This window comes from Mustela erminea, chromosome 1 (assembly GCF_009829155.1).
Source record: "Mustela erminea isolate mMusErm1 chromosome 1, mMusErm1.Pri, whole genome shotgun sequence".
Taxonomy (NCBI): domain Eukaryota; kingdom Metazoa; phylum Chordata; class Mammalia; order Carnivora; family Mustelidae; genus Mustela; species Mustela erminea.
Window position 1 is genome coordinate 38167330 of NC_045614.1, and position 10357 is coordinate 38177686.

Here is a 10357-nt window from a genome sequence, read left to right on the forward strand (position 1 = left end):
ATCCACTCAACTTCGTTAAAACAGCCTTAAAACAGATTAGACCTGGCATACTCCCACCTTTCTAGAGAGCTAGCCAGCTTTCTGGAAGCTGTAAAAGACAATGTTCACATCCCTACACAAGATGGGATTCTTTGCCTCTACGAATCTTACCCAGATAGATATTGACCACCAACAATTGCACAGATGTCTCATTTTGACTTCTCGCAACATAGCCACAGAGACTGCTACTTCATTTGATGTTGAAATTGACAGATTTGTGAGATGATGTGAAGGAATCCCATGCTGTAGACTGTTAACTTTGTTGACTATGAAGAGCTACTTTATATCACCTAATCGTAATGGGGGAGATGGGACTGTCAATATTTACATTGGATAATTTACTGGGCTGTGTCACTTCATCTTTCAAGCAGCCTGCACTGGAGTTATCATTGTCCTCAACTACCAGATTAGAAAATTAAGGAATTAAGTGTATGGTCTGGGGTCACAGAGCTGGAAAGTGGTATAGCCAGATGTAGAACCAGAACTTTAAACTTCCAGAACTCAGATTTTTTTTTTCCTTTTCTTTCTTTTATTTTCTTTTAAATTCTGTTTTGTTAGTCACCATATACTTCCACAACTCAGATTCTTAACGTCAGGGCAATCCTGTCTTCAGGTTTTTACATTTCCCAGCTCCAACTGATGTCCCAGGGTTGGGCTTTTGAGTCTCAACAATCAGTGCCTCCCAACAGGCAGCTTAATTAGCTCCTCTGGTTTAAAAGTGACCATTTTAAAATTTTGTTTTAAAAGTGACCCATAGACCGGTCTGACTGGTTTTATTTTTTTCAGCTTTCATTGACCCGACTAATTGTATGGTAGAGTTTAGCTACCCTAGTTATTGGTGTTTATGGATATTTCATTCAAGTAAAAAATACAATCAATTAAAGTTTACCATTTTAGTCAAAGACCGTGTTTTTCAGATAAGTATGTTAAAGCAATCAAACAGCTGCTGTGAGGGATTTACCCCTTAATAGAATACTTGTGTGCCACAGATTGAATTGAAAGGAATTTAATCAAATTTGTCCAATCAGTTTGTTGTGGTTTTTTGACATCATTGATAGAAACATTCAGTGAATTAGCTTCATTGGTTAACTACTTTCGTTAAATAGGCCAAATGAAAATGGTTTTATTTTGGGTTATTTGATCTCTACAGTTCTATGTTATGAACACAACCTTGCTTAACTTAGTTTTTACTTAACAGAACTCATAAAGGTTTTTCCACTATGTTCTCCCTCACTCTGTGGGTTCCTCATGTCTTCTGACTTTTGAAAGTGCTTGTCTCCACCAACACAGAGCCTTTGGATATGTTCTTCTCTGTGTCTAGAGCATGTGTTTTGCCACTTTCTTGCCTCATCTCTGTCCCAGGTCCAATAGGTCTTCAGAACTCAGTTCAGTGATTCCTTCCCTAAGGATGGCTCCCTGATCTCTGTGACTAGATTGATAATCCCCATTACCTGCTTTTGGAACAGAGAGCACTTACTCCCCTTTTAGCACTTGTCAGTGTAGTTGAGTTATATTTCATTGGTGTGGTTCTTTGATATATTCCCAGTAGCCTGTAAGCTACATGCAGACAGGCAACATACCCATTTTGCTCATCATTTACTCCCAGACTTGGACAGTCTCTGGGGTATATACATGTTGAATGAAGCAATATTCAATATCGTACTGATGACGTCAAAGACCTATAGAAGGGGAAAACACTGATTTCTAATTAACTTTATTGACATGTAATTTACACCAAATAAAATATCCCCATTTTTTTAAATTAATTTTTTATTTTTTATAAACATATATTTTTATCCCCAGGGGTACAGGTCTGTGAATCAAATGTGCAGCTCAGTAAGCTTGCCTCTTTGGGGTACAGAGCTGTAACACAGGCAATTCTTTGAATGGCCCTGGACTTTGGACCCTTCCTCTGTGATAAGGGATTAGGCTGCTCCTAAAGTCCCTTGCCCATGCTAGAAGTCTGGATCTGTGTTCAGGCTATCTGCACTTGAGAACACATCTAAAGATCTGTGTTCTCCAAAGGGCAGCTACATCATTAGAAAATTGTCAAAAGAGAGGTTCAGCCTGCCTGATGTTGGTAGTAATTTGCTTAAACATTCCTTCTTCATTGACCAAACTTGAATTTTCAGGTTACCCCAGCTTAGGAAAATGAAAATTTAGCTCTGTTACAATGGCCTGCCTTTTAATACTTGGCTCAATATCCTTGTCAGCATCTCCATCCCCTAGGGAATCAGTTCACAGTTCATATATAAATCATCACAGTATGCATCTTCCATACATTACAGTTCTGTTTGTCAATTATACCTTCATAAAGCTGAAAAAAAAAAAAACTATTTCCAAACCCTAGAATTAAAAACAGAGTATTTAGACCATTTCAACCAGAGTTGTGGTAGCTCCCTTCCATGAAGTCCTCTGAACCACAAAGGGAAACATTAAATAAGGGCTACTTGAGTAAAGGTAAATATGTCTCTCTTATTTCTCCCTGTATCTGTAGCTGCTTTCCTTCATCATCATCTCTCTCTCACTCTCACTCTCGCTTCCTTTCTGTCTTCCCTCCCTCCTTCCTTCCCTTTTGTCCTCATTATTTTAATAACAGGTCCACAAACAGTACATTGGTCTCCTTTTTGAATTTAGAGCTCTGGATAATAAATTGTTCACTAAATGTAACAATTTAAAACATACTCAGATGCTGCTACATGGATGGCAAACAGATAAAGAGTAATTGAATAAGGAAAGGAAATAAAAAAGGAACAAAACAGACAAGCAGTGAGAGCACAAACTGCCTGACAGCCTAGAACGCCCCATAGAGCAAGGGAAGAAAAGAGGAAAAGCAGAGAGAGTCTAACACAAACCACCACCCACAGGGGCATGCATTTTGATGAAATAGAGGGTCTCTATTTTTAGGCGAGACAAACCCAGTTGTGAATATTTAGGACGTGGATTCTCAAATGATGCCCTTGCACTGGGCAGTTGAAGCTAAATATTTTTAAATGATCTAATTCACACTAGAAAAAAATATTTTATAAATAAAACACTGTCCTCTGAAGATGGCTTTCCTATTATTTTTTAATTAAACCTTCATATCTGAACCTGCTTACCTCTACCAGCATCAAGAATTAGCAGGAAAAAAATAAAAAGAATTAGCAGGAAAGGAAGTATATGTTCAGTTATATTAAGAATAAAAAGATCTGTATTTTAGGGAATGCTCTTTCAACCAAAAAATATAAAAACTATTCATTCAAGTAATTGATGTTAAAAATATTTTCCCCAATACATTTTTCCTTTGTGAAATTTAAATAAAGGAATCCATGCACATAGTTAAAAAAAAATCAAATGGGACACAGGGCTTACAATGCAAGCAGCAGTTGGTCACCCCTCTCCTTAGTACTTTCAGTCTTACTGCAGAATCACTTTTAATGGTTTCCCGTTTAATTCTTTGGAGCAATCACCTCCAAAAGCTAAATGATATACTTAATTACTATATCACAACTTAACAAATTTAAATAAAAAATATTGGACATAAAAGATGAGATTACCTCATTTATACTACACTCCTAATTTCCCCCTTAATCCCAATTTTTGATAGGCCTTTCTTTTCATCTTCTAAAGAACTTTGTACCTGTAAATAATGTATTTGAATCACCATTTATGATCATGGACTCCTCTCAACACCCCAGTGACAGAAGCTGAAAGTACTAATACCAGCACTCCTCTTTCCTCTCTACCTCTTCTATCATATTTCACTTTCTAACTTATACTCCTTGTTATGGGACAACATCGTGACTCTTCACATAATTTTCATTCTGTTCTACAAAGATAATTTAATCTTCTATTTTTGTCTATAGAAATGGGGGCCTGAAGCACTCAATGAAAGATGTTTTATTAGAAAAACAATAGTACCCGATGGGTGGAACTGTTCTCTAGGGTCAGGGGCAGTGTAAATCCCATTGTCACTCTTCAACATTTTTAGTAAAAGACCCATTTTCCAATTAATGTAATTTGGTGCAGAATATGCTTTTTAATGGTACCTCTATGTGCTGAGTCTTGGTGGAAGGCAAGCATAGACCAAATAAGCAAGATTTTCCAAAGGTGATTCCATCACATTTTAGCTATAAGAGGATTACAAGTCTTCAGTCATGTCCTACAGTAGATCTGTAAAGACTTCTCAGATGGGTAAATTCCTGATACTAATGATGTGGTGAATCACAAAGCAGTTTTAGTTAGAGCATGTGGCCTGGGTCAAAGGTGTGAAGATACCTTTGGGATAATGTCATGTCATGTTAGGAAAGTTAAAAATAGAGCAAGTTTTGTTCTTAAAGAATTATTATTTTTTTTTTTAATCAAACATCTGCAAGTGTGGACTTTGAATGCAGAAGTGTCACAGTATACTCTGAAAGACCAGTTTGGGAGTAGAGTAAGACTAGAAGGCAGATTAGCTAGGAAGTGAAGGAGTGATGAAAAAGGGAAACTAGAGAAGTTGCTTGAAGAAAGATGGGGTGAAGCTGATTGGAGAAATTGGAAGGGAAAGCAAATCTAATCCTGCGAAACCAATCTCTAGTGCCACCCTTCCACAAGACTTTCTGTTCTCTGCATCCCCCAATTAAGTGACTATCATCTTTTGCCCTTGTCATGGTCATTTGTCTATGCCTCTCTTGGGGAACTTGTCTACCTTTTGCTTTGTCTTAGGTTATTCACAAATCTCTGGTATCTGATCTACCATCTAATTTATCTTTACTTCCCCAGCACCTAGCCCAAAATCTTGCATGTAGCAGGTGTTGAAGAAATTTTCTTTTCTTGGAGAAATGGGTTCATGCTTGATGAAAAGCAAACTGTGTCCAGTTCTTTTATTTCCTTCTTTTGTCCTGTCCTTCCCTTTTCTCCTTCCCACCTTTGCTCTACTTATCTTTCCTTTCTAACAAAGAGAAAACTGTGTGTACATGCGTAAGAAAAGATGGGTCTGTGGGTCCATAAAGATTAAAGACTTGAGAAAGAGAATGAGAATTGAAGTGATAAAGAGAGGAACTGTGATCCAGATGTTACAAGAAAAAAAAAAAAAAAAAAGAAGAAAAAGAAGGAAGGAGGGGAAAAGAAGAAAAAACATAATCCTCTTTCTGAGGCTAGAGGAACCAGACTGGAATATTCACGTAGTATCTTAACTGAGCTTGAATGGAGATTTTTGCAATGATCCTTGCCTGGATGTAAAAGTAAGGAAGTGTTGGGGCACCTGGGTGGCTCAGTAGGTCAAGTGTCTGCTTTCAGCTTGGGTATGATCCCAGGGTCCTGAGATTGAGCCCCAGGTCATGTTTCCTGCTGAGCAGGGAGCCTGCTTCTTCCTTTCCCTCTGCCCTCTCACATGTGCTCATTCTCTCTCTCTCTCTCTAGCTCGCTCTCTCTCTCTCAGATAAATAAATACAATCTTTAAAAAAAGAGAGAGAGAAGTGTTTAAATTCCTGCCATTCCTTTATACTAAGAATAGATGGAAAAACAAACAAGCATTAAATTACCATAAACACATTTCAAATATCAGCAAACAAGAGATTATATCCAAAAAAGAAAGAAATGCAGAGGTTTATATAATTTCTGGTTTAGAGACCAGCAGTCCATAAAACTACAATCTGTATTCAAACTAGCTGTCAGAATGGATGTGCATTTTTCTATAGTATTTTATCTGTTCTATAGTATTTTTGTTTATTTTACTTTTTGAGGCTTCCTACAGATTTAATTAAAGGGAGTCTCAAGAGCCTTAAGAAAATTGTAGCATTTATTTTAATTAAAATGTAACAAATAGCATAAAATTTCAAAAAAGAAGATGCGAGCTATTTACCAAGCCATGAAGGAAGGTATCTTAGTGAATTGAAAATGTTTCAGGGCCCGATCATCACTTTGAAATCTCAGCAATTTGATTTTATTTCCTAAGAATTGATTGAGGCCTCCCTTAAGGCCAAATTTCCATCAACCAAGTTTATAATACACAAGCTTACTCATCAGAATACCAAATTCTTAAATTATTACGATAAATTTAATTGTCAAGTCCTTAGCCATTCTTGTTATTTGCTTGGCACATTGTCTCCTTGCCGGCAAACTTTGTGGGAAGGTAAGTTATAACCACGATTTCACTTGATGCATTTGGAATTAAAATGGACAGATACATGTTTAAGAGCTAGATGTATGGCTCAAGGGTTTCCTGAACCCAGTGACAAGCGTTCAGTGCACCTTTATCTTTGAAAGGAATAGACCTGCCATTAGAATTCCACTGGTCTCATGAACTGGGTATTTTTTTTTCCCACTTGGAATTTCTTTGGGACTTATTGTATGTATCATATTTTATGTGTTTCTTAATCCCATTATATTTATATAATTGTTTACATTCACAAAAGGCACTTATTTAAGTTATGTGATGATTTCCATTGTGGTTCACATTAACATTATCCTCTACATTTCACAGAAAGGGAAACTGAAGCTCAGAAACTTTAAGTGACTTGGCCAAAGATCCTATGGCTACTAGCTTATGAACCCCTGAAAACCAGAAGAAAAGCTTTTATTTTTTATAGCCCAAAATGGTGCCCTCTAACAAGAGGTATCATGACATATTTGTTGATGAGTAGGTTTATAGGAGTATGTAATGTCAGAATTGGTATTTGAATATTGATAGAAATAGTCTTCACTTTACTCAATGTTTTACAAGATTTTCTTTCATGATTGAGTTTCTCACAATACATTAAAAACATAATTTGCTTTATAAAAATTTGGATTTTTAGGGGTTCCTGGGTGGCTCAGTGGGTTATGCCTCTGCCTTCAGCGCAGGATCCCAGGGTCCTGGGATTGAGCCCTGCATCGGGCTTTCTGCTCAACTGTGAGCCTGCTTTCTCCTCTCTGTCTGCCTGCTTGTGATCTCTCTTTCTCTGTCAAACAAATAAAATCTTTTGTAAAAATTGGGCTTTCAATTTTTTTTCTATTTTATTTTATTTTATTTCTTCACAGTGTTCCAAAATTCATTGTACCACACCCAGTGCTCCAAAATTGGGCTTTTTTTTTAAAAGATTTTATTTATTTATTTATTTGACAGACCAAGATCACAAGTAGGCAGAGAGGCAGGCCTAGAGAGAGAGAGAGGAGGAAGCAGGCTCCCCGCTGAGCAGAGAGCCTGACGTGGGGCTCAATCCCACAACCCTGAGATCATGCCTGAGCCAAAGGCAGAGGCTTATCCCACTGAGCCACCCAGGTGCCCCCCAAATTGGGCTTTTTAAATACATTTTAGGAACCTATTTTAAAAGATGAATAACTATGGCCTATTATTTTACATTTAGAAAGCACAGATGATTCTTTTTCTATTGGGTGGCATATTAGTGATTGTTTTTGGTTGCAAACAACAGACTCCACTCAGGAAACTTGAACAGAAAAGAAATTTATTGGGGTGTCTGTGTGACTTAGTCAGTTGAGCGAGAGACTCTTGGTTTCGGCTCAGGTAATGATCTTAGGGTCCTTGGACTGAGCCCTGAGTTGAACTCTGCACTCAACGGGGTCTATTTCTCCCTCTGCCCCCTCTGGTCTTACTCAAGCTCATGCTCATACGCACACACACACTCTATCTCTAATAAATAAAGTTTTGAAAAAAGAAAAATTTATTAATGATACAGTAGATACCATCCATGCTTTGCTCAAATATCCTCAAATTCCTTTAACTCTGTGTGCTTACATGCAGATAGTCTAGTTTTTTTTTGTTTTTTTTTGTTTTTTTTTTAAAGGTTGACACCAGCAACTTTCTTCAGAGGCCTCTTCCAGAACTGTGATCACCGCTTTGCCAACATGCAGAGGTGGCCTGAAGTTACAGGGAGATTAGGTCAGGTAGGGTGGCCCTCTGCCAATGACTGACTGCCTCCCCTTTGAGGGAATATACAAGTCAGTTCCCTTGCCTGCAGCTGGGACAAATTCTAGATGTAATTTAAACTCTGGAGTTTCTTGCAGGATTGGACTTCAGCTGGAACTTTGTCTGAGATCTCACACTTAACTTGGCTTTTGATTCCTTCCCTGTCATGCTTCTTTCCTTCCTTGCCGGCTTTGCCAGGAGCACTTTCTTAAAAAAATCACTTGTACCAAATACTTGCGTTGGGCTCTCCTTCTGAGGAACCCAACTGTATTGGTTTCTTAGGGCAGCCATAACAAAATACCATGATTTGGGTATCTTAAAATAGCATAAACATATTCTCTAACAGTTCTGAAAACAAGAAGTCCAAACTCATGGTGCCAGTAGGGTTATATTCCCTCTGAGACTCTGGGTAGGGTCTTTTCTAAACTCTTCCCAGCTTCTGGCAGTGGCCCTCAATCCTTGGATCTCTTGGCTTGCCCCTGCCTCTAATGTCTACCAATACTGTCACATCATGGTGCCAGTAGGGTTATATTCCCTCTGAGACTCTGGGTAGGGTCTTTTCTAAACTCTTCCCAGCTTCTGGCAGTGGCCCTCAATCCTTGGATCTCTTGGCTTGCCCCTGCCTCTAATGTCTACCAATACTGTCACATAGCATTTTTCCATGTGTCTCTGTGTCTTCATGTGGCATTCTCTTTCATGTAACTTTATTTTCCCTTATAAGGACTCCATTCATACTGAATTATAATCCATGACTTTATTTTAACTTTACATCTGCAAACTTCCCATTTCCAGTCAAGGTCATATTTACAAGTACCATAAATTAGAATTTTAGCATATCTTTTGGGGGAACACAATTCGACCCACAATAGTAACATAAGAGAAATGAATTTAGGGAACTTACAGGAAGGGCCAGAGCATTTAGCCTTGGGGACTCCAAAGCAAGGAATACCACCCAAGCACACAAAGGAGTGATCCCTGAGAAGAAAGAGCTGCTGTCAGTTAGCATGGACACTGATCTTCATTTGTCAGTGCTTGCTGTGGTGTGTGAGATTCTAGAACTTACCCCTTCTTGTCCTTGAGAGCCAGGAGCCTCCACTCTGAAGAGAAAATGAACTCTGTATTCATGGCCCCAGTTTCTACATGTTGCTTCTTCCAAAGTGAAATCTTGTGTGGGCAAAGCCAAGATATGAAAGAGAGGTGAGAAAGCATGTTTTTTCCCGCTGCTTCTGTGGGGATGCAGTTCTCCTAAGATGAGAAATTTTTCCAATACAGGAGAAATGTTCAAATTGTGTCATGAAGCCAGAAAACATGAAAAACTACCACTACAGTTAGTCTCAGTGACAAATTAGAATGCCTGAGGGTGTATAGAATTTTCTCTGCATTTTTAGATACCAGTTTAATTTTTTTGAAAGAGAAGAAATGAAACTTCTGATTTGAGGAACTTGTCACCATTCTTTATATTTTCTACCTTAGAATGCAATGTTACTCTTCTTTAAGTTATGGGTGGACATTTAGTCTACAGTTCATTATAATACTAAAGAGCTACATGTGTATTAAGCTTTTTGCTGCATGATTATTTATTATGAAGTTCTTAAAGATATTTATATTAAAATTATTTTTAATTGAATAAAATTACATTATATAATAAAATAATATATTTATGTACAAATATTTATTTATAATTTTATAGATTTATTTATATTACTTATTTATAAATAATATAGTTATTATATATAATAAAATTATTTATGCATATAACAGAGGAGAAACCATTTCGAAGGTAAACTGAAAGAAAGAATTTCATGTTTCATTTGCAGATTTTATAAAAAGACATGTTTAAACCTTTTATATATTGCTTCATGAGGCCTATACCTATATTTATATGAACTAGGAAGTGTCATTTATAAATGTTACAGTTTTTAAATGGACTCTAGGTCTAATTAGGTTCATGGTATTTTTTTTTTTTGGAAGACTGATTTATTTATTTGAGAGAGAACACAAGGTGTGGTGAGGGGCAGAGGGAAAGAAAGAAGCAGACTTCCTGTTAAGCAGGGAGCTGGAGGCGGGGCTCAGGCCCCAGGCCACTGGGATCATGACCTGAGCTGAAGGAAGATGTTTAACCAACTGAACCACCCAGTTGTCCCCATGATACTGTTCTTAATGTCTATTTCTGTTGCCCAGCACACAGCCTAGTAAATGAAAGTGGCACTAAATATTTGCTAATTGAAAGACAACAGGAATCTTTTGGGTTCTCATTTGTTTCAGTTGAAAGATTGCAACTTAACATGTGAAATTTCATTGATCAAAATGGAGGTGGTTTTTGAACCATGTCCTCTATCTTGTCACACAAACACAATGTAAGTACTAGTTGCAAGTTTGCTTGAATATCAAGACAACTGTGATCTTGTTTTTGTTTAATGGTCAATACCCTAATGCAGGGGTCACCAA